The sequence below is a fragment of the Gadus macrocephalus genome, chromosome 8, assembly GCF_031168955.1.
Source record: "Gadus macrocephalus chromosome 8, ASM3116895v1".
Classification (NCBI taxonomy): domain Eukaryota; kingdom Metazoa; phylum Chordata; class Actinopteri; order Gadiformes; family Gadidae; genus Gadus; species Gadus macrocephalus.
Window position 1 is genome coordinate 12,573,638 of NC_082389.1, and position 22,154 is coordinate 12,595,791.

Below are 22,154 nucleotides of genomic sequence, written 5' to 3' on the forward strand. Positions count from 1 at the left end.
TGACGGGTGAACTGACAGCAGCAGCTAGTGGCTGATTTAGCAAATTGGGGGCCCAATGAGTACAGTGTCCTCAGAATACTCGAGTAAGGGTAAGCATGTTTGTACTGTCGTGTGATTCTCTGATTGACAGAGATATTTTCTTCCTTCATTTCACGTCAATGAGTCATCTTGTTGGGTTGGATTCTTCTTGTGTTTCTTTGTTCTTATCTTGTTACACCCTTTAAACGCAGGTATTTAGGTGAAGACGATATAAGGGGCAATTTTTTTAGAAACGCGTAGTAGTCCCACAAAAGGATGCAATTTAACAGTAAATATAAAGACTGTTGCATTGATACATTACAGTAGAAATATCATAATTTACAGAGGGAATTTTTCGCGTTCAGACTTTGTTTCTGTACTAAAAAAACTTTAATTTTTGAGGTTGGTTTGTTGCCCCCCCTATGGGGGCCCCAAGCAGACGCCTACCTATGCCTCTGTTAAAACCGCCACTGCTCATATCAGTGGTCACTCCTGGAAACTATTGAGACTCGAGAGGCTCCAAAATCCAGTATTACTGTTAAAAATTGACTATTGGATCTGACAGAGATGCCGCCTGACGGAGATGACGGAGATGCCGTCTCTCTAAATGGCTCTGGTTCAAACTATAGGTCCGAAATGATGAGCAAATGTATCCTATACCAAAACAATGTTTACTGTCTTTAAAATGGGTTCACTTTCAGATCACGAATCCTTAGTATTCAACTGCATGAATGTGTGTGTGTGTGTGTGTGTGTGTGCGTGTGTGTTATGAGGCTATTGTGCAATTGTGAGTCTATATCCTCATAGGCATCTCCGTCAGATCCAATAGACAATTTTTAACAGTAATACTGGATTTTGGAGTCTCTCAATAGTTTCCAGGAGTTAGCAGCTCCCAATAGAAACCCATTGGAGTTGCCACAGAATAAATAATCAGATTTATATTTTCTTCATTTTTTTGTTGTTAGTTTGGATATATTATTACCTCATATATTTTTTAATATTTAGTTGACCACTGATATGAGCAGTGGCGGTTTTAACATAGAGGCATAGTACCCATATTATTGTGGTGTGTTTTTGTGTTATGGTTTGTTTGTGTGATATTGTGACCGTTTGTGTGTGTGTGTGTGTGTGTGTGTGTGTGTACGTGTAAGTGTGTGTGGTGTGTCTCTGATAGTCTGTTATCGTGTATTATTGTGGCACATGCATGTGCATGTTATGGTGACTGTATGTGTGTTTGTGTGTTGTGTGTGTGTGAGAGAGTGTGTATCTGTATGTGAGAGACAGATGTTTGCGTGTGTGTGTACGTTTGAGTGTGTATGTGTGGGTGAGATGTAGTTCAGGAACATGTTCAAGCAATTGTGCGTGCGTGTTTGCCTTGGTGTGACTGTGTGTCAGAATGGATGCCCCGCCGGTGTTCTTGTTGACCTAACCCAGAGAGTTGTGCGTTCTGTACACACCGACGGGGTCCGGACCCTGAACCCTGATGCCAACATTCTCTCTCTCTCTCTCTCTCTCTCTCTCTCTCTCTCTCTCTCTCTCTCTCTCTCTCTCTCTCCCTCTCTCTCTCTCTCTCTCTCTCTCTCTCTCTCCTTAATAATAGTATAACTAGCAGTAGTAATTCTCAGTAAAACAGAGCTTCAGGATCCACCACTGGCCCTGTGACTAATGAGGGGACGTTTTACACGAGAGAGAGAGAGAGAGAGAGGCTCTGATTGGTAAGGAGTTGGCAGCCGGACCAGTCAACCTTAAGAGATTCTCACAAAGCATTTACACTGTTATATTTTTGCTAGGGCATTTCTAACCGATTAGACTAAATTATAGCTCTGGAATCATAAACCTTAAAGAGTAAGTGGAGTGGTTCAAACACCAATTTCTACCGTCGACTTGTAGACATCGTTGAGCAAGTTGGATCATGCAAGTATGTCCCCAGTCTGTGATCTGGGCCGTAGCCAGTTTTGAAAATCAGTGAGGTCAAGATGCTTTTCTTTTAATGGAGCCTATTTTACTGTATTTCTGCACAAGAAAAATTCATGTCAAAATGACACCTACAAAAACAACCCTGTTCTCCTCATCTCTGTCCTCCTCCTCCTCCTCTCTGTTCTTCTGTCTGTTCTCCTCCTCTCTGTTCTTCTGTCTGTTCTCCTCCTCTCTGTTCTCCTCCTCTCTGTTCTTCTGTCTGTCCTGCTCCTCTCTGTTCTTCTGTCTGTTCTCCTCCTCTCTGTTCTTATGTCTGTTCTCCTCCTCTCTGTTCTTCTGTCTGTTCTCCTCTCTGTTCTCCTCCTCTCTGTTCTTCTGTCTGTTCTCCTCCTCTCTGTTCTTCGGTCTGTCCTGCTCCTCTCTGTTCTTATGTCTGTTCTCCTCCTCTCTGTTCTTCTGTCTGTTCTCCTCCTCTCTGTTCTCCTCCTCTCTGTTCTTCTGTCTTTTCTCCTCCTCTCTGTTCTTATGTCTGTTCTCCTGTTCTGTTAAACGTGTGTGTGTGTGTGTGTGTGTGTGTGTGTGTGTGTGTGTGTGTGTGTGTGTGTGTGTGTGTGTGTGTGTGTGTGTGTGTGTTGGTGGTTTATGTATATCTGCAATGGCCCAGGAAGCCCAACTTCAGTGTTGAAATCCATATCTAACACATCCCACCTACCCTAGTCTGCAAACAGCCTTTAATCAATGGAGCTGCCTCTGTCACCATGGCCACAATCTGTCAATAGGGGTGCACACTAGCAGATAAGAGAGTTATCTCTGCCCAAGTTACCATTTCGGTAGAAAAATGTAAACACTGAGCTTTAACGTGGCTGGGAATAGGAATAGCCTATTTTGAAAGAAGTTCTAATGTGGGCTATTATGAATATCAATGGGTTTCTTTTCTCAATGGTTTCGATATCAGATGTAGCAACCCGAATGTTTCAACTTGCTTGTAGGCCTATGAATAACTTCAACACGTTTGCTTTGAATCGACAGAGTTAATTGGGACATTGTGTGAATGGGTTAACAGTTTATTATTGTTCCCTCAGCTCCCGGCTAGTGTACGTGACCGCGCCGCGCATGCACGATTCTCCTCTCTTCGCAGCCCCTCTAACGTGCCTGACAGTCTCCCTCAAAAAAAAAGGTAACAAAAAAAAACTAAACATGAAAAAAAACGACAAAAGGCTTCATTCGCATCTCGAAGCCCATTCCAAGCATGTCCATCCATCGCTGCTTTCAACCTGACTCTCTGCTCGTCTCTGCCTGTATCTATCGATCTGTGGCTGCATGTAGAGGTTCGCGTACCACACCTGTATGTCTACTGTGTTGCCTGGGCTCTGCACCTATGCTATGCGCTGAATGTTTTGACTGCGAGATTTAGAAATGATTTCGTGGGGTTGTGTCACATGTCTTGCCTGCACTCTATTTGCAATAAATAACCCTTTGTAGCCTCTGCATCTGGCTGCACGGTCGCCTGGTCCACCCAAATCGATTCTAAAAAAACGGTACAAAGCCCTCTCCCCATGTCCTGCGAGGTCCTGCTGCTACTGCAATGTGCTTTCGCAACAAAGGGGGACGGGGAGACGTGTTCCGACGCTACATGTGTGCAGATGTGCGGTTGTAGGCTAATTGGCGTTTACATCTATGTTGTGTGGACAAGTGTGTGCATGCATGTTCGATAAGCCGTTCATCCATCACCATTTATGGCTTGTGGTACAGACGGAAGGAATTCTAACTGGGTAGGCTACTATCACGTTGTTTTTCTTAATAGTAGTAGGGCGCAGGGGGTTGTTGTTGTTGGGATTGTCAGTGCTGGCAGAGGCACACATTTTAAGAATAACATTTTGATTGTTAGTTGAGAACTGCTGTAGCGTTTGGCGCTGTTCAACGGGGACTATACCAACCCCTGTATTCAGTTCCTCGTTGGCAGGGCATCTAGGAAGGTAGATGTGTCTTGTGCCGAGTGCAAAACTTTTTGCATTGTCAACAAAAATGATAATTCTTAAACCTTAGAAGCTATTTTTTGCTATCACAACACATGTTTTGCTTGCAATGCAAAAAGTTCTGAACTCGACTAAACACAAACATCTACCTAGGAATCAATTGCACACACGTGTTGGTTCGTTTATAAAGCCCGGCGGTGCAACCAGGGGAGGAGCCAATTTATTAGCACGATTACTTGGTGTTGAAAAAAAGGAGTGGTTTGTGAATGGGAGGGGCTGGCCTCAGTTTGACTCAACACACGGAGGGAAGGATGAAATGATGCAACTTTGGGCACCCAAAAAGTCAGTTAACTATAAAACCTATGAACAGACGCCAGCCTACCTGTCAGCCACTGGCAGAACTCCAGCATCGTACCCTGGTAAGATCCACTCTTTGAGAAAGCTGTATGTTCAGGTCACTGGTGTTGTGGTAACTGCGTAAACCAGTAGTACCCTCTATTTGAATTATTAACGGGACAAACGTGCAACAACCCGAGATGTGTCTTACGTTTACGTTTTACCATTTTATTCGGAAAACATGTCTTTTCTAAATCCGATCGAGTGAATCAGCCGGTTTATCGTGAAATGGAACAGGGGTTGGTAGAATGATACGTAAAGATAAACATCAGCCTAGTTTACACTCGTTTGGTGTGTGTGTGTGTGTGTGTGTGTGTGTGTGTGTGTGTGTGTGTGTGTGTGTGTGTGTGTGTGTGTGTGTGTGTGTGTGTGTGTGTGTGTGTGTGTGTGTGTGTGTGTGTGTGTGTGTGTGTGTTGTCGTAAAGCTCAACTGGGGGCGGAAACGTCATGATCTGAAGAGTATCCAGATCCAAATGGAGGGTACCCCACTAAGGTTGAGAGAAACACGTGGCAGCCCCCCCCCCCCCCCCTCCGTGATGTGATGGGGGAGGGCATATGGGTTCGCTGGGAAGATGCAAAAAACAATAAGTCATAGTGATTCTACTAATGGGGAGTAGTAATGATCAATTTATAATAATTATTATTATTATAATTAATTATACCCTCTGTTTTGACGTTCATGAGACGCTCTACAATCTTTATGAGCAGCAGGAATCTATTCTTGCAAATAAACAAGTAAGCTATTTTTTTGCTTCACCATGAAACGGGAACATTTACCCTGCTGTGGCCCGTTGCATTGTAAACTCAAAAGCCCTATTTGAGGAGCCGGGGCAGAAATAGGCTGTGTCAACAGAGGGCCGCCATGCGTGAGCGACGGCGGACCCAGGAGTTCCCCTGCTCCTTATCCGCCAACAGCCGGCTCTGTCACACACGCGAAACGCCCGCTGGTTGACGTCGCCTTCACCGCGCTTCAACCTTTTTTTTATGAGGATGTTGATTAAAGGATTGGAGAGGCGGCTACGAGGAAGTCATTAATCCATTATAGAAGTAGGCGATAGTTCATTTAAGCACTGTCTTTTTGGACAGGGGCCAAAGCATGAGATCCCTGTCTGATGTCGCAAAATACTACCAATATGTTCATTGATGACTATTTCAGGTCAGCAAGGGAAACTTCGAAGTAGATGCATGTATCGGGGTTGCACGACCATTGAGAAAATAATGTCTTTCAAATGGATGTTGTTACATAAAACCGCCATTTGGGGTCAGTGTTTCTCAACGTATCAGAAGGGGCTCTGAGGCCGAATGATGCCATAAGGACGGTCGTATGCGCTAGGATAATTTTTTTCACTTTCACAAGCTGTTGAAGTGTGCCTTATCATAACTATGTACCTTTTCATTGAAATGAAACAACACAATCACCATGGCATAACACCCAATAATAATGTATCTATATCTGAATTAATCAGACTAAAATTGTAATAAGAGTAGAAATCAACCAAATAGTCTATTGTATGATGCAGTCACCTTCTGCCAATGTTTAGATTTGCCACTGGTTATATTTAAATAATGAAGTATATTCTTGTGTATACGTGCAGCACTGTGTTCAGCTCCACCGCCCTGCTATCACTTTATATATAAATCATTTTTAGGAAGTTTTAGTCTCCACTAAGCTCAGGCTCATATGTCAAACCCGAGGTAGTCCCGTCGGTGTAAAACCACGTGTTTCCACACGGATTGAACCGCCTTTGTGGAATATGTTCCAATCTGTGGTCTAACTCTGACAACCTGTCAAAACTAATAGCGTTAATTGGTACTAGAGTCTGAATCTGTGCTTACACCCATTAGATTTTAGGCACTACATTTTGACCCCGTAGCCACGAGCTACTGCTAGTTATTCCCTCAGTGGGGCCATTCATATCAAGGACAGATGGGGATGGGGTTACCGTGATGTGTGTGAGGGGCCAGCAGGTCCACAAGGATGGAAGAACTTGGGGTGGCAAGAATTTCCCAACCTCAAATTGAGGTCACGGGCCACAGAAGGCAGCGCTCTACGGGGTCATGTTATTAACGTTGACAAAAGCCTTCCAGTGGGGGCCGTTGGCGTGGAACCGTTAGGTCCCCACGCGGCCCTGGCCTGTGGAGCGGTGTTGTCCGCGGACGTGTTCACACATACTCCGACTTCCCAATCGGTCAGGAGCCACCCTGACTGACAGCCAGAGTGTGTGGCAGCCAGGTATTGGGATTTGAAACCATATTTACCATCAGTTCTCTGGCTCTCCCTCTCTCTGTCTCTCCCCCCCCCCCCCCACCCGTTTATAAGCCTATAAATGTTTTATGCGTATTGGTTTGTATCGGCTCCCAGTTGCGCGTGGTGGCTTTTGTCACAAGTCGGAATGTGTAGGCCTATCCCTCATACGCATTGGAGGTAAAGCAATAACTATTTGAATGTATACGTAAAAAAAACAAATGCATTTGCATATATATATTTTTTTAAATCAAATTTGACTCTAACCACACAATGGTATGGCCCGCCACACTTGCCCTCCATCCTGACCCGGAACAGACCAATATCAAGGTTCAGTGGTCAACACCGTTGCCCAAACCGTTGCAGTTTTAAAACAATCTGTATGACACTGATAACTTTCTGATAACTTATACTTTTCATCTTTTTAAAAGGATTATTTTTTTTAAAGTAAGATTTGATTTGAATTCAGAGCTGCTCTATTTCCAACCTCGTAGGCCTCCTTTGAGATCCCGTGAGGGATTTATATTAGTTTTCATATTACCTCAAAGGCAGAATATCACAGATAATGTTTTTAAAAGAGAATGAAAGTAACTCAAAGGAAAACAAAACCGAAGCCCGAATAGATATGGAGACAATTGTATTCTTTCCTCGAGAGAATGTCTGTCCTGTCTCTGGGTACACACTGACTCATTCAACATCTTTCTAACCTTTCATGTAACGTACTGGCTCTAGGTACGCCACATAGAAGGGGAGACCACGCAAACTTCAATCATAATAAGGACATTTATTAAACAACTAGACAACAACGGCTGCCAACGGCTGCCAAATCATTAACCCTATATAAGTGTGGTGTAAGTCAGTGTCAACACATTTTCTTTCCTGGCCAGCAGGTGCTAGCCACGACATACATTTGGCCCTGAAGAGATTTTATTTACAACCGGCGAAAAGAGAACAATCAAAAGGAACGGCGTTTTAGAAAAACAGCAACAAGGTCTTTGCCCCCTTGAAAGCGTAGCCGCCCCAATAATGAAAGGAAAAAGGCAGTGGCATTTCTCCCTGTTCATGCTTCCATCTCCATGGAAACCACGTCACAACTGCATCACTTGTAGGCTTTCGGTGACGGAAGTTTTGCCTATTTCGATTTTGTGAAATGATAAGCAAAACATTTAGTTTCTGATTAACTTTATGATGCCTGTGTCCCTAACCAATGTCCAACACTATGTTCAACAGACCTAGGGTTGAGGAGCATAATGAGATTATACAAAAATATATTCAATGACTTTTCTTAAGCCTCCTGAATATAACATCAAATAATCATCTATAAAACATTGTATAACAGCCACAATTAAATGAGACGGATAATCCTGACGCTAGGTACCAGAGAAACCGGGGCAATTTTGTATATTTCCGATTTCCGATACAACTGCATATTTCCGATATTTCCGATCCAACTGTGTGTCGCAGTTCATATTGATTTTCATATTGATTTTTTACTAAATCTGTATTCATATCCACTAAATCTCCTTAGTCCTCAGACATTTTGGGTTTCTCTAGCTAGCAGTAATACAACACTAATGTCATTATCTGCAGTTATGTCGTGCAATGGGTTTTATAATAAGGGGGGGGGGGGTATCTAAATATTGAGGCAAGAAACCTTAAAACTGTCTGGGAGTAGGTGTGAAAATTAGGAATGATTATAAAGGGAAATACCCTTTTTATATACTGGTATTCTGCTATCACTGCCGTTATACCACAATGACACTGCACTGAAATCTTGCACAACACTGCAAGGTTAATTTAAATAGTCTGGCAAAGTAGTATTTATTTATTTAGTATTTGATGCATAATGAGTAACAGTAGGCCAACATTTACTTGGAAGAGGAAGGAATAATTAAGGAATACAAGTTAAGGTCATGCGTTTTAATATCTTGTTAACAAATTGAGTATGTGCAGCTTTAAGGAGTTTAGTAACTAACTAACTTTAGTAACCAGCTATAAGCCTTCACTATGACAGTGAGGGTCTACTGAAAGAGCCATTGTGTCAGCTGGAATTAGAACACTTGCCTTACTTTGCGTTGACACCAAATATTAAGCGAATATTCCACCTACTTTTCTTAGTGTTTAGAATAATATTTGAGGAAGAGGGGCTCTCTTGTAAACGTTTCTTTCTACCCATATTCATTTTCAACCATGGCCGAGATAACCACCGTATATAGATATTATAGAGCTCCAGGAGACCTAACGGCCTTTATGGCTGTAGCGCCCGCCGCCCACTGTGGTCTTATTTCGATGAACAAGATCTATCCTGGTTAATCTTGCAATAGGTTTCTGTAAGTAATTCAAGTTTGGTGATGATTGCATTAAGTTAACCCGCGTTTTGGCACCTAGAGGTGATTGGACTGATTGGGCTATCGGGCGGCTATGTTATTGCAGATGATGGGTTCCTTAAGAAACATTTGTAGACAAATGTCTACAAAGTATCATGATCGTAGATCAGAGGGGTCAGGAAATATGATCGTTCAATTGATTGCTGTAGAGCCCCCCTATGGCCCAATTGAAATAAACTTTAAATAATTAATCTTGACCTATGTGCCTTTAACTACACCAAGTTTGTTGTTGATTGGCTTCAATTAACCCAACCTTTTGACTTTTTCTTACTTGAGCAGTTAGTGTTGAAGGCTCTAACAGTCCCAAAGTTGGGCCCGCTCAAATCTAACATTCTGTCTAGGAATGGCATAAACACATAAGTATAAGACTCTTTGAAAATAGTTTTGCTCCCTTTTATTTCACCAAAAGGATCTCCATTTTTGTGAATTTGGAATAAGTAAGCCATATGTTTAAATGATTTTTGTAGCCCCGTGTATTTCTGCAGATTTAAGCCGTTTTGTCAGTTGGTCACCTCCATGCCAACGTGTGTCTGTATGAATCTCTGTTGTTTGGGTACAACATAGTCCTGTCCACGTTAATCCAACATGACTGCTCAATGGCTACTGGTCTGCTGAACATCAGGAATGTATTGAACTGTGTGTGTGTGTGTGTGTGTGTGTGTGTGTGTGTGTGTGTGTGTGTGTGTGTGTGTGTGTGTGTGTGTGTGTGTGTGTGTGTGTGTGTGTGTGTGTGTGTGTGTGTGTGTGTGTGTGTGTGTGTGTGTTGCAATGATGATATGCCCAGTTTGAAGGAAACAGCCCATGGGTCTTCTTCATCCCAGATTAAATCACACATGTTTGTGTATGAGAAGTACAGGAAAGTAATAATAAGACATGGATAAAAGTTAGTAAACGCACAACCTAAGTGTAAACATAGTGTCTAAAGTGTCCTCCAAACCCCAACAGCTCTTTGGCTGAATATCGGAACCTTAATGACTGTGCTATCCTGCACTATAAATGTATTGCGATGTTATGTAACTAAATTACAATTACTGTCATCCCACTCCGCTCAGTTCAAAGCCTTTTCCCTGACACCATTTCTTGACTTGGTTTGGCCTGGCTTAGTCTACGGTCTCTTCACAGCTCTTAAAAGACTATTTAAGAATTTGTGAAGATCATTTGAGACAGTTTGAGTGAGGTACAAAATGTAATGCGGAGCAAACATACTGATGATTAATGGCCAGATGTTATTTACCTTGTTACCATTTGTCGTTGCTAGTTTGCAACTGGCGCAGAGCGTTCCCACCACCGCCACGCGGCTGTAAATTAGGGAATGATCTGGCGACCCAAGGGGCGGTTCGGTGAAAGGAGGAGGCATGTTCTGGCGCAAACGTTCCCTGGTGCTATTTTGCCGTTTCAGAAAACAATTGCGCCACAAACCAGGAAATACCTGGTTTAAAGTCAGTGGCGTGTTGTTCAGATGCTATTTTAAGGGCGCATGCTAATGTTGCTTGTGCACCTCGCGCATACACTTTGCTTCTCTCATCTACCTAGCCACACATGCTTGGTAAATTATTTGGGAAAGAACAGCTGATACAGTGGTAATAAGTTATACTTTTAAATCAATGCATCTGCAAACACCGTACAGCAAACGTATGTTATTGCCACATACATCGTGTTCAAGCCCATAACTGTTAGGATTGATGAGTATTTGATCGTGAAAAAAATTGTTTTACCGCGAGTGAGTGTTAAAAAGAATGAATGAATGCGGGCGCGGGCGCGCGCGCGTGTGTGTGCGTAAAATAATTAATGAAAGCCGGCGCGCGTGTGTGCGTCCATCTGTTTAAACACACGCAAACTAAACACGCAACGCATAATACAGTCCATGGCAATGTATATTAATGGGGGGACACATGCATATTAGGAACACAAGGCGATAACGATAATGCATACAATACTGGTAAGAAACAATGTTTGTTAATGTATTGCGTGTTTCATTAAATAGAACCACAGTTCTAGCAAGTTTTCTTTGCCGAAATTTATTTGAGGACTCAGTGTTTCTGAAGTTGTGGAAGAGAACGCTATTCTCTTCCGCTATAGTAGTCAGCATCTGTCTCATCTGAGACTGCAAACGCGCTGTCAAAATATCAACTCGTCAGATTCAAATGTGCTCATGGCTCTTAAAGGGGATGGGAGATGGCACTCTCATTGGTTTTTTATTGCACGTTACGCCAAAACCACACCTACGGGTAATTAGGCTACTTCAGACCAACCCGCCGGGCCGAAGAGTCATTTATGCGCCGGTAAAATAGCAACATCGCCATAGAACTGCCCACAAAGCTACCATAATTTTCGGACTATAAGCCGCGCCTTTTTTCCCATTTTTCAATTCTGCGGCTTATTTCACGGTGCGGCAAATCGATGGATTTTTACAGCTAACGGCAACTCGGAAAATTTGTATTCAAAGCTTAAATCAGTATTCGGAGCTTCGTGTTTTTTTTTCCACGTACGTGACGTTACCAGAGCGAGGGAGGCAAACTATAAGCATCAGCGACACCAAGCAGAGAAGCGAGAGGTGGAGGAAGAATAGATATCTTGCTTCCCTTTACTTTATAACACAACATTAGCGGGATCTCTGGAGGAAAAGTAATACTTGACGAAATGCTAACCTTAGCTTAGTTGTTTGTTTACGTTCGCTGTACAGCGCCACGCCAATCAACTGTGACTGGCTTGCTGCAGAGCGTGAGCGTCTTGGGAATACCCGGACAATATAATGGATATAATATGGACACATCAAACAATCAATATTCTGTATTTGTTATGGATTTATTGTACAAATTCCCTATAAAGATGCACGTTCCAGGATGAATTGAAAAGCTCCCGTAAGGGCTGAGATGGCAGAGGACAGCTGATTTGGAACGGAACAGCTGTTCGCTTTCACGGGGAAAAGCTAAGGAACTTCAACCTACTTAGGCCTACTAATTAAAGTTAAAAAGCTATTCAATATTCAACAAAATATGCAGATACTGTCAAAATCGGTTCCAGGGAGTATATAGGGATTATTAATGTTGTTTTTGATGTTGTTTTTTTCTGGAACGAGTATTCGAATATTCGCTTGGAAAAACCAACAAGTATTCAAAGCCTGAAAATTTTTATTTGGGCCAGCCGTAATGGTAATTAAACATTAAAACAGCTGCGGTTTATAGTCCGGTGCGGCTTATATATGTACGCATCGTTCAATTTAGCTGCTGCGGCTTATACTCCGGTGCACCTTATAGTGCGGAAAATACGGTACTTGCGCTTGGCGCTTCTCACTTGCGTTTCAGACTGTTAAAATAGGGCCCATAGTGTTTACTGGCCTTATTCAATAGCATTCACACTTACTGTACGTCCACACCAGGAGCGACCAAAGCGTCACTGCGAATTTTCGCTGCGAATTTTTCTGTTCGCTTTGGTCGCTCAAGTCGCTCATGACGTACAATTCAATTATGCAGACGCATTTAAAGGAGCCGTATGCGTTTAGTAGGCCCTACAGACAGCCATATCAAATATTGAACTCTCCCATACACCTTGGCCATATTGCCGAGACGGTTTTGCTTGTTCGATAAAGTGCTTCGTCAACAAGTAGGACAGTGATTCCCCCCAATATAAAAATCCTAAAATGTAGGCTAATTACAACCGAGAACAAAAAACCCTGCGTGCTGTAGTAGTTGAAATATGTTTCACTGATCTGGATCTGCAAATCATGATCTGCACTCATTCGTCGCATTCAAAACAAATAGACGTTAGCGCACATGGCTAATTTGCATACGTGCACAGGACTGGTTGGCTCCGCAAGGCAAATAATGGAACATATCTATCTATCTAGGTCTTTCTGTCTATCTATCTATCAACGCGTGTCTAGTTTTAATGTGATGTATTGTGTGTATGTCCAGTCAGACTTGTTCTGTGTGGTCTTGTAGGCTACTGTCCTGTGTGGGACGAACCACCTAAATGGATTCCCGACGATTTGTGTCGTTTGGTATTAATAAAGACTTGACTATCTATCTATCTAGACTATTTAATTAAAAATTATTCACCTCAGGCTCCGTGAATAGTGGGGAATAGAGGGATAAAAGACAAGAGATATATCCCTTGTCATTTATCGCTCGTCTTGTCGATTAGTTTGTTTATGTGACGGTTTTGTTTAAAGCATGCTACACGCGATTGGTTGGTTAGATTGGTGGCATGTAGAGCAAATTATAATGATTCCCGCTTAAATACGAACGTTCTAGATGTAGCCTATAAATTCTCCCGCTTATCATCACTTGATATCCAAACCACTATGGCGTTTCGATCTCTGAACTGAAAAAGGGTGGGTTCGTACAACACCGGGTGCCCAGTTACAGCCGCGATTAATACTTCAGCCGACATTTTGTTCAGTGAGTGAATAAAGGTAGGTAGGAACCAAAGTGCCTGCCGATGTTCCCTGGGATCCACGCAAGCGAAGAGCGTCTACATTCCGATTGGCTGTCAGTGTTTGGTCGCTGAAGCGAATAATAGTCATTTGCATAAAGTTAAAAAGTTTTCAACTTCTTTTTGACGCTCTGGTCGCTCAACTTTGGCCGCTGGTAGCGTTGGTCGCTTTGGTCGCTTTGGTCGCTCTTGCCCATAGAAAGTGAATGACTTCCGGCGATTTGGTCGCTCAATTCGCTTCTGGTGTGGACGGACAGTTAGGCCCCGTCCACAAAGAGACGATTTTTGGTGAAACCGCATAAGTCTTGTGCGTTTCGGCCGACTGTCCAGACGGAGCCGGCGAATCCGGTGCCCAAAACCGCACATTTCTGAAATCTATCCAGACCTATGCGGTTTCGTGTTAGGATTCGTGTGGACGCCTGAAACGCAAACGATGACATCGTTAGCCCCCCACCAGCTGGGGGACGTCAGAGTTACGTTGAATTTTTTATTTATTATTTTATTCGTATTCTTTTTGTAGGTTTAAATAAAGACCTTTGATCAATTTAATTACTAACTGTACATTAAAAAGTATTTCTGCTCAATTGAAAAGGTTGAATCTCCTCGTGACTGAATGTTTGTACACAGCGCGCAGGCTGTATGTGCGCAGGCTTGATGTGTTCCACTTTTTTCTGTGGCGAACCAGAGCCTTGAATATTTACTACAGCGTTTCTACAGCTCGATGCGGTTTTGCAATGACTCGATCTTTGCAGGGATATTCCTGAACCGCATAAAACAAAACCGGATTGTTTTCGCCCGTTTCGGCTCCGTGTGGACGGGGCCTTAGGCTGCCATAAACAAGACTGTTAATTAGCAAAACATGCTGAAATGGCATGGCCAGAAAGTGTGTTTTTGTTTTTGAAAGAGAAGCATGAAATGCAGCCAAATAATGTTTTATCCATCCATTGACAGAAACCACGAAACATTGGGCCTGGCTGTAGTTTACTTAGCCACCGGGCATTGTTTCAGCTTCAGTTTTCTAATCCGTCTTCTGTTTTGTCTAAAGCTTTCACAAAATGTTTTGCTTACTTAATGTGTGCCCATCCAATAATAGAGTTATGGTGGCATCATACGTTGCCCTTTTAGACTCGATGGGATTAAGGGTTATTTAAACACATTTGACACTGAAACGCTAAATTCTAAGTCTCTAGGTTAGGGTTAGGCCTAGGTGTACACACTATCTTATCTAGCGGTTACCAAACATGTCGGTTCCCTGATTTTCTGGGAGGGTTGACGTAGCGCACACCTGGGAAACAGAGACCAGCTTTTGTGGAGCACAATGTGGGCCATGGCCTCCTAGCCGGACCAACACCGTTGTCCAAAGAAGACAAGAACTTCATTTTCTGTTGTCGTTTTTTTTAATCTTCAATCAGTCCATTAATCAGTCAATTTAACTTAATTTTTATTGTGCAAAACTTCAACACAACATTCTTACGCAATGGAAATTTAATGAGTTTGAAGTGTGGATATAAAACGTGAATCAGGGAAGTGATGAGTGGCATGCGAGAGGTAGATGTAATCAATTACTTGATTCGAAGACTGGAGACGGGAGTAGAGACAGAGAACTCTGTTGTAATAACTATGCATGCGTTGCTCATGATGCGATATGCATGTGTGCGTTAGCATTACATACTTATTGTCTGCAAACAAAAAAATGGGCAAATAACACTTTATTTGCAATCTTGCATAAACACCAAACCAATGTTTGAAGATGGCCTTCAATTTTTTTCAATTTTATTTGTATAGCCCTTAATCACCATTACAGTCTCAAAGGGCTTAACAGGCCAAATATTTGTGACACCCCCCTTTACCCATGCCCCCACACGGGCAAGAAAAAACTCCCTTGAATCAGCAAGGAAGAAATCTTGAGAAGAAACGCAGTGTAGGGGATCCCTTCTTCCAGGGATGGTCAGGAGTGCAATGGGTGCCACAATTGACATACAGGTAAATACATGCACATCATATTAAAATGGTGATGGGGTTCTGGCCGGTTATCCATGAGGAGAGTCCAGGCATCCAGTCCAGTACCCGCAACACGCTAGAACAGACAGAATAGTGAATTAGAATGGAAAAGTACATAGTGGGAATGTATAATGTAATAAGAAAAGCACAAGCAAACAGAGTAGTCTTCACTCTCGCATCAGTTGTTTTCACACTCCAAATGCAAGATTGTAGAGGTGCGTTTTGAGCTTCCCTTTGAATAGCTCCACAGAGTCAGCTTCCCTGATCGCTGATGGCAGCCTATTCCATAAAAAAGGGGCTCGATAGGCAAACGCTCTCTGTCCAGCCGATTTCTTTTTAACCTTCGGCAGTGAAAGAAGGCCAGCTCCCGAAGACCGGAGAGACCGAGAAGGACTATAAGGAATGATCAGGTCCTTCAAGTACGATGGAGATAATCCATGCAAGGCTTTATAGGTTAACAATAGCACCTTAAAGTCTGATCTGAAAGTTATTGGTAGCCAGTGTAGAGAGGCGAGAATAGGTGTAATATGATCAAACTTTGAGTTGACAACAACAACATCGTGAGTTGACAACAACAACATCGTGCCTTCCGCTTGGTATCGCCTCCACCCTCATTTTCTCTACTCATATTTCCATAGCTATGCTTGTTTATCAACGTTCACATGTTGAGGGGGGTAGAGACATATCAGCACTCACCAGATGGACAGTCCAAATCTTTAGATACAGTACTGATAACACTCATCTACACCCCTCCCCACAGAGTAAATTTATACTGCACAAGAAACACAGCAAGAAAAACATTTCCCCACCAACTTTCAATGTTCAATTGTTTGGCCGATAGATGTAAATATTAACTAAGTTCTCCCTAGGGCAGTATAGCAAGGGGTTGGGGGTTGGGGAGGGCAAACATATACATATTTATTTATTTTTGGCGCATGCAAAACGTGGCTTTTGGTTGTACGTACACTTTTAGTAACAATCCCACGCACAGTTTTATAAATTAGACCCCTGGACTTTGGTTCACTCAAGGCTTTCAGACTAAACAGTCACACTGTGTGATAAAAACACAATTCAACATTCATTATTCCAAAAAGGTACTACTACAAAGACGGTGCAGGTCTCTTGAACTTAGTCATGTGGATCTTCACATGAGATCTTACTGATTACTGATGCAGCAGTAAGTCAACACTTGAAGTCATTTGGCCTTCAGGTGTTTTAATCCCACTGGTAGGAAAAACATTCATATGCTTTGCTCTCTCTCTCTCTCTCTCTCTCTCTCTCTCTCTCTCTCTCTCTCTCTCTCTCTCTCTCTCTCTCTCTCTCTCTCTCTCTCTCTCTCTCTCTCTCTCTCTCTCTCTCTCTCTCTCTCTCTCTCTCTCTCTCTCTCTCTCTCTCTCTCTCTCTCTCTGTGTGTGTGTTTCTCTGAGGGTAAACGGGGTTTTCCTTCAGGCTAGGCTTAGGCAATTTATTTTAGAAGCTGGTTTTGACATATTGATTGAAATTCTCTCATCAACCCGCCAGCATTAAGTAAATCAAACTCAGACAGAAGAGGACAAAAAAAATACACTCAAATAATTTAATTTGGCCCGAAAGAAGTTATTGGCTGGCGACCTGTCTGACTAGCTACCTACCCAGCTACCTGCATATACTCTGCCCTGTGCTCTCATTATGCATGACCAGAGTCTTCCAAAAGTTGCCTGTACTAAAAACCTCGATTAGTGGGTTAGCGAGGTATGTTGCGCTCAAAGCCTGGGTTAGCTGGGACATGAGAGTCGATCTCTTTAAGCATCGCTGTATCACCATGGGGACTAATGCTCTCAACCAAACCTGGTCAGGAGCAGGTTTTCAGCTTAGTCTATCGGGTAGATTTGCGTGTGCAGCCTTCTAGCCTCCCCTTGACAATGACGTCAACATTACCGGGTGTTCCGATGGACCTCGGAGCCCGTATCGTACAGGGATCTCTCCGAGAGAGGCTCTTTCTTTAGGCAATCTCAACTGGGCCTGAGTAGGGTTGCCTCTTGTACATACGTCATCACGTCGTAATACATCACCACCAAGCATCCGCTGCTTAGTAGAACCACACAGAGAACACAGTTGACACTTTACTGACTTTGTTGCTTATTTGGAGCCGTTCTGCTCAGATAAAGGCCTCTCTCGCTGAGCGTTTTTACACTGCCAAATAGGCCATTTTAGGCACGGCTCTTTCGCGGCATGGTCCGCGCATTTACACTCCCCGAGGTAAATTGCCTGCTTGAGCTAGAACCCCAATTTACCCTCCAGGACCCTGCACACATTTGTGGTTTAATATGCATAATATGTTGCAATTTTTGCACTTGTAAATAATTAATCGCGTAGTAGCCTATATAGGCAAGGCAAGGCAAGGCAACTTTATTTATATAGCACTTTTCATACACAAGGCAGACTCAAAGTGCTTCACATATAAACAGTGTCATACAATTAAATAAAATAATGGGTCAGTAAAAGAAAAACATATGCAAAAATAGAAAGTTAAAAAGGCATTTTAGTATTAAAATAGAAAATAAAGGCAAAGTTATTTAGCAGAAAGCTATAGCAAACATAAAAGTCTTCAGTCTTGTTTTAAAGGTGCTCAGAGTTGGGGCAAGTCTTAAATCCTCTGGGAGTTTATTCCAGCTATTTGTTGCGTAGTAACTAAATCCTGCTTTCCCATGTTTTGTGTTTACTCTGGGGATAATTAACAGATAGGTCTCGGAGCTTCTTAGTGGTCTAAAAGGCTGATGTAGTGGAAGCATATCAGTTAAATATTTTGGGCCTAAACCATGTAGGGATTTATAGGTAAGCAACATGATTTTAAAATCAATTCTCTGACTTACAGGAAGCCAATGTAACGATTTCAGAATTGGTGTAATATGATCAAATCTTTTGGTCTTTGTTAGAACTCTGGCAGCAGCATTCTGAACAAGCTGAAGCTTCCTCAGAGTTTGTTTTGGGAGACCTGTAAGGAGACCATTGCAGTAATCAAGCTTACTAGTGATAAAGGCATGTACAAGTTTTTGTAAGTCTTCGGTGGACATGAGCCCTCTCTAGCCTACTGTTTGACTGCTTCAGCTCATAACTATTCAATAGGCCAAATATTAAGTTTTGCATTTGTTCTTATTGGTGTTTAACCAAAATATTTGAGTAGGCCTACAGGTTCCTATCAGTGGCGTCACTAGGATGTTTTATTCGGGGCTAAAGCCCCGGATCTAATTTGATTAGCCCCGAATATTTTTTGTAAAAAAAAAAAAAAAAAAAAGATTATTATAATTGTTATTTTATTTTTTTATATTTTTTGCTGCATGCAGAGCCTGTGCCATATCCGCACGTCGCACATGCTCCCATTTGTTAGGACTCTTGCGTAGCTTACTGCTAGGAATTTCTGTTCTACTGCTCAAGATTTTAAGCCATGAATTGATGAACTTGCATTGAAGAAAATATGTCAGTTTTCTGTGGGCTGTAAAAAGGCCAATCTATGAGGCTAAATAGCATGCCAATATTGATGACTGATTGTGTCAATTGTCTGAGGATGAATGCTAACATGATTTGTTTCCAACTTTTGCCTTAAGTTACAATTTAGCTAACTAGCTAGCTGCCCACCCTTTTCAATTCCAATGGTGGCTTTCATTTCATTACCAATGTTAAGTGTAAAAAATAGTTAACACTGGTGCTGAGTCATGATTCCTAAAAAAGAAATACCCAAAACATGTGATATGTTTTAAGTTTTGAAAAATCCAGGATGCCTGAGAGCCTTACTGCATTATATTCCATAATAGTTGTTTCTTTAGGAACCTGAATGTTGTCTTTTCCTTCACAGAAAAAAAGAAAATTCCACTATAAAATGATGCAGAAAAGGCACAGATAGATGAATAAAAATCCACCAGAATGCAGGAAATTAAGTGTTTGACACTCAAAAAAATCTGGGGGAGCACCCCCATATCCCCAACCTATAATCTGTCCCCCAAAATGTTGAAATGAAACCTAGCCGACCCTGTACGCAGGTTGTACACAATATATTCATAGATATTTTGTTTTTACTTTCTGGATTAAAAAGAAGGCATGTCAGCAAACTAATAATTAGTGTGATTATCATTTCATCATAGAGTGGCCCTTTGTGAAAATGAGTTTGACACCCCTGATATAGGTAATGTAAGGTCTGTCTCACTTGTATTCATTTTACTCTGAAATAACTTGAATGGAACTTTAGATGTCTAAGCAGCAGTCAGGTAGCTATTCAAAGCTATAATTACCTGCCTATTTTGTTTATTTAGGTAAAGCATTATGAATTATTTTTTTGCATGCGCAATAAAGTAAACAACAAAATGTGCACTGTCCTATTCCCTCTTGGGCTAAGCCCCGGATGTTTCAGAAACCTAGAAACGCCCCTGTTTTCCTATCATTTAACACTGATCCAGTGTCATAAACCTTACCGACATGATCCAGTGGTATCATGGCGTATAGTCCAACCGTTTTTCCGCTGGCAAGCCAATTATGTTAATCGGAATTCCCATTTCCTACTGGAATCACCGTTTTTCCTCTGGCATGCCACTCATGTAAAATGGTAATTACCAGTTTATACTGGCACCTACCGTTTTTCCACTGGCATGCCACTTATGGAAAATGGTAAGTAGCTACTAGGGATGTGCATTTCTGGCAAAAATACTATTCAATATTCGCTGCGAAGTATTTGAATAATATTCGAAAATCGGTCAATCAAGAACACCCCACGCACACACGCAACTCGGATAAACGCACACACGCAACTCGGATACACGCACACACGCAACTCGGATACACGCACACACAACGACACAGGGAGTGGCTTGTTGATTTGTAAGAAATCAATCAAAATTATTAAAACATCGCTATTTATTTTACTGAACACAGCCTGCATGACGGTGAACTAGACACGTCTTTAGCATATGGCCAAATAAATGTACACGGTGTGTCTTTTTACAATTCATTTGTTACCAGCATTCGTATTGTTATCAGCTCAGAAATAGTCCGCCAAAGACGTTGACGTCGCTTAGCAACCGAGGACTCTTGAGAGATTATCAGTCTACGTCACTCCCCGCTCTACGCGCATGTCATGCAGAAAGAGACGAGAGCGACAAGAGCCGCAATCATGTCTTAATAATAATAATAATACATTTAATTTAGAGGCGCCTTTCAAGACACCCAAGGTCACCTTACAGAGCATATAGTCATCATTCAAAACTATGTAAAACAGACTAGGAATAAAAGGAAAACAGGTTAAACATGAATAATAATAATAATTAATAACACTCAAAGACGCCTAAAGTGAAGGGGGGACCTCACTAACCACCACCAATATGTAGCACCCACTTGGGTGATGCACGGCAGCCAATCGGTGCCAGAACGCTCACTACACACCAGCTTGTTGTCTTGTTGCGCGGTTGGTTGCACAAACCGTTTTAATAAGACTAACAAAACACAGAAGTTCTACAGGATACCATCAACTCGCACCCCATTTAAGGCAAACAGAAGACGTCTTTGGTTACAAGCTATCAGAAGAAGTGATTGGAACGAGCAGATGATTATAGGCTTACTACCGCCACCGGAGCAAGTCCGGCTGTTTTCAAAAGCACCTGCCATTTCAAAAGCAACAACATAATGTAGCGACCCTGGGACAATTAAATAGTTGGTGTGTCGGTTTTCTGCGGTTGTTTACATTGTTACGAGTTTTTCAGTGACCTGGTTTTGGTTGATTAAAAACTACGATCAATTACTAATGACTCGACATGATTATGTCACCGGCGAGGTCGTTACATTGGTGTCAGAAGTGAAACTATTTTATTTTTATTTTTATTTATTTTTTCTCGGTCCTGCTGTGCTCGGCGAGTAGGCTGAAGTTGCGATCGCCGTTAGCTCTGTTTTTGTTGTGGCTTGTTCTCTGCAACAATAATGCTTCCTGCGGACTGTCGGGTGAAGATAGAGATGGACGACTACGGCGAGGGGGCATGTGGAGAAGCCTCGGAGTCTCTGGTGAGGGGTAGAACCAAACGGGAAACGGCCGCCGTGGAAAAAGATGATTTTTCACGCATAGTTCGCAGCGCCGACTGCCCGTGGCCACCACAAGACGGCGACAGACACGGCGGCGCCTTTCTTACATCAAGCCCGGTGTCCATCAAGACGCCTAGATACACCGGTAAGGCTGACTGGGAAGCTTTCCACGCGCAATTTGAACTTTTAGCCGATGCTGCCGGATGGTCAGTGAAGGTCAAAGCGCTGCAGCTTGCGATGTGTCTGGCGGACGACGCATTGTCTTGTTTGTTGCTGCTTAGCCCAGAGGACAGGGGGGACTATGTTGCCCTAGTGGGGGCACTAAGTAGGCGTTTTGGACTATGTGTTAAGCCGGGGCTAATGCGCTCAGAACTCTGTAATAGGCGCAGGAAGCCTGGGGAGACGCTGCGGGCACTGGCCAACGATATCGAGAGCCTGTCTCGGCGAGCATACGCCCACATGCCGCCAGCCGTGCAGAGCGAACTCGCTCGGGATCAGTTTCTCCAGGCCCTTTCCCCTACAGAACTACGCATTCAGACCCAGCTAGCCCACCCGCAGACTTTGCAAGAGGCCTTGGAGATGGCCATAGAGAGGGAGCTGGTGTGGGCTGGAGCAATCGACGGTCATCCTGCTCCTCAGCCGATGGTGAGATCGGCGAGGGAGAGGAGTGAGGACTCACAGAAGCCAGCCTGGGTGGACGAGCTCACTGAACTCGTCCGCGCTGTCTCTATGCAGGCGGAC

At 42.8% G+C, this 22,154-nt stretch overlaps 1 long non-coding RNA gene across 2 annotated transcripts in view; it reads left to right on the forward strand.

Moving 5' to 3' along the window:
• The first annotated feature begins 4,170 nt into the window (after positions 1-4,170).
• LOC132463158 (uncharacterized) overlaps positions 4,171-22,154 on the forward strand; it is a 35,994-nt gene continuing 18,010 nt past the window's right edge. For both annotated transcript variants that reach the window (XR_009526973.1, XR_009526974.1), the window contains exon 1: positions 4,171-4,330. This is a non-coding gene — a long non-coding RNA (uncharacterized LOC132463158). The remainder of the gene's footprint in view (positions 4,331-22,154) is intronic.